The sequence below is a fragment of the Dermacentor albipictus genome, unplaced genomic scaffold (genome assembly GCF_038994185.2).
Source record: "Dermacentor albipictus isolate Rhodes 1998 colony unplaced genomic scaffold, USDA_Dalb.pri_finalv2 scaffold_544, whole genome shotgun sequence".
In the NCBI taxonomy this organism is placed as follows: domain Eukaryota; kingdom Metazoa; phylum Arthropoda; class Arachnida; order Ixodida; family Ixodidae; genus Dermacentor; species Dermacentor albipictus.
The window spans coordinates 16,328-19,331 of NW_027226098.1; the positions used below are offsets into that span (position 1 = coordinate 16,328).

The 3,004-nt window shown below is 50.2% G+C and overlaps 1 non-coding gene across 1 annotated transcript; it reads right to left on the reverse strand.

Moving 5' to 3' along the window:
• Positions 1–2,402: 2,402 nt before the first annotated feature.
• Positions 2,403–2,594, reverse strand: LOC139054052 (U2 spliceosomal RNA). The gene has a single exon (XR_011510995.1). It is a non-coding gene; the product is annotated as a U2 spliceosomal RNA (small nuclear RNA).
• Positions 2,595–3,004: the final 410 nt, after the last annotated feature.

Below are 3,004 nucleotides of genomic sequence, written 5' to 3' on the forward strand. Positions count from 1 at the left end.
AACGCAAGGCGTGAATCGAATCTAAGATTGAAATGGCGTTCTGAATTCTTTTGGTTCCAGATAGAACAAACAAAAATATATAAAAAAAGCATGTCATTGATTGTCATTCAAACCTCAAGAGCGCGTGGAGAAAGTGTTCCGGTTTACATTCGGCAAATCGAAATGAACGGCTAAAATTAACCTATCGTCTGGTTTCATGCGGGAGATCACGTGCGCACGCAAATTTCTTCGTACGGGAATTTTATGAAGTGAAGGCGGCTACAGATCATTTCCTTTGTCTAGTTCATGTTCGTAGGCGCAAATTGCAAACGTAATACTTGGAGGAACGTTTCCACTAATCTACAGGGGCTCTCTCATTTCTCCGATTGCTCGCAAACACATTGCATTGCTAGTCGTGACGTTTCACAGTGACGTTTCACCATGCCCGTCGAAGTTGATTACCAGTACCGCGCCAGCGTCGACCGGCCGGCGAAGCGACGAACTCAGCAGCGCATGCGCGAGGCCCTACAACACCCCAACCGAGCTACCCTGCTTATCGGAGAGAGCGAGTGCGCGTGAACGCGGGCTCGTCTGACGATCTGGATTAAAGAAAAAAAAAAAGTGTGTCCGAGATATTGACAAAGACAAGTGGTCGCTGTCGCTCTGAGTCTTAGCGCGTTATAGAAAACGTGGGATGGCGGTGCTTCCTCGAGGGTCTAAAAGTACAATCTTCGAACTAGCGCTCCCGGCGGAACGTGGAGCTAGCATCCTTCTTCTTGGAACGGTTTGCAATGGACTGCTTGAATGTGCCGACCACGCGTCACGGGTCGCGTATAGAGCCAACGTTTGGCAAGAACGCGTCTAGCACAACCGATCGCGGTTGCGATAACCCATCGTTGGTAGCGAAAAAAAGAAAGAAAGAAAAAAAAAACACCTACCCGCAGCTTGTTAGCAGTAACCGTAAATGTGGTTCTAAATATAGGTTCGCTGGTCACTGAAACTTTCTCATAACGCACACCACTGTAGTCCAAAAAGAACAAAGCACGCACAATGGATATGATACAGCCGTCACCGCATGATTTCGCGTTTTCCTTATTGCATTACTTTCGTGGGCATGCGCGCTAGGGCCACGCAGGCCAGGAGGCAAGGGGAAAAATAAATAAGAAATGATACGCGATCCTCAGCATTGACTTGGCTGATGTGGCACTCGCATTTATGTTCTTTACCTTAGGCGAGCGCAACGCGCCAACTGAACTCCAATTTCCCATAACGGAAATTCGTATTTGGCCATTTGGTTGTATTTTTGGCTGATGTTCGCGTTTTTCGCCCGAGCATGCGCTTCACTGCGCCGCTCGTTGCCCCTTCAATGCGGCTTCACTGCCCTGCAGGCGTGTTCTGCGTCAAGCCGAACCACCAGGCAAAAAGCCTGGGCGCCGCCATCTTGTTGAGAGCGGCGCCGGGGACACAATCGCGCCTAGCTCATTGAGTTTTCCCCCAAAACTGAACGAAATAGCCTTATTTAAATGAGAAAGATGCCGCGAGTGCCGCAACGAAGGACCTTAAGGATTACCGAAGGGTAACTGAGGGCGACGCGACGAGCTTTGGAAAGAAGAATGATGGGTGTAGCGCTACGGGGGATAAGAATAGAGCAGATTCGGGGGGTGAGCGAACAAACGCGAGCTAATGACACCTTAGTTTAAACCAAGAAAAAGAAATGGGCGTGCGCAGGGCATGCAATGTGGGGGGAAGATCATCAATTAAGGGTTACCGACTGAATTCCAAGAGAAGGGAAGCGTAGCACGGGGTGGCGGAAATTTAGGAGGGCAGATTAGATTAGGAAGGGCGCAGGCACTAGACGGCGACCGTGACCGGGCTTACACGTGACCGGGGTGCTTGGAGAATAATGGGAGAGGTCTTTGCCCTGCAGTGGTCGTAGCCAGCAGGATGATGATGACGAAAAGGTAGCAACAGGTATTCATAACATACAGGTTGGAAAGCTGAGGCACCTCTGAACCCTTGAATATATTTCGCCACACTTGGCCATACGACAAGTTTGTTTTCGAGGCGCTCGGTCCCACTGCAGCGAAAATGTTGCCGGAAATCGGGCACTCCATTTTTGTTTCATAGGGAACCTTTCTTCCACTAGGGCAGCGGATTTTCGCAGGGCGAGCTTGCTGTCGTTTACGGATCAAAGCGATAGTGAACTCCAAAATGCAGTGTTGGCTTTGAGTGGGACTTACATTGATTGCAAAACCCACGGCTAATCACCCTCCCCCCCCCCCCCCCCCCAAGTGGCTCATTACAGCAGACAATCGTTCAGAAACACCGTCATCGTTGCGTATAGTATGGGAATGGTGCGTGTCACGTGAGTGCTCGCTTCGAGCTTGTGTTCTTCATTTTGATTGAATGAAGTCTCACCTAAGTGAGCGGGGGCCGATCCCGGAGGTAGTGCAATACCGGGCCGACCTGCGGCGGAGGTGAAGCAGGCTTCAAGCACTCCGCCAACTTCCAAAAATAGGTTTAATATCGTGGGTCCATATAGAACCCGTATCAGATATTAAGCTGATAAGAACAGATACTACACTTTGATCTTAGCCAAAAGGCCGAGAAGCGATGTCTTTCACTTCACTCCATTGTACCACTGCCTTGTGGGTGCCCTGGCGACATTGGTAACCTCAGCAACAGCGTGGGCAATCTTATAAAACCCAGCCCGTCTAGAGACTCTATGCTCTCTATCTCGCGAATCAACTCGCGACGCCTCAGTCTTTCACTGTTAACGAAACGCCGTCGCGTAGAAACGAGACCCGAGCGCAAGCTTGTTCGCAAGGCAAAACCAACGAAGGCAACCTCGTAGAAAACGGAACAGGCGAGCGGAAAACACGCGCAAGGGGAATGCTTACTTCCGTCTGAATGCGACCGCTCAAGGCGGCTTTCTTTGAGGCCTTCGTTTCAAGCCCGTGCGCAAGTGTAATACACTACGCGCATTTCCCTCATTTCCTTTTATTTACCGCAAGGCCCACTGAAA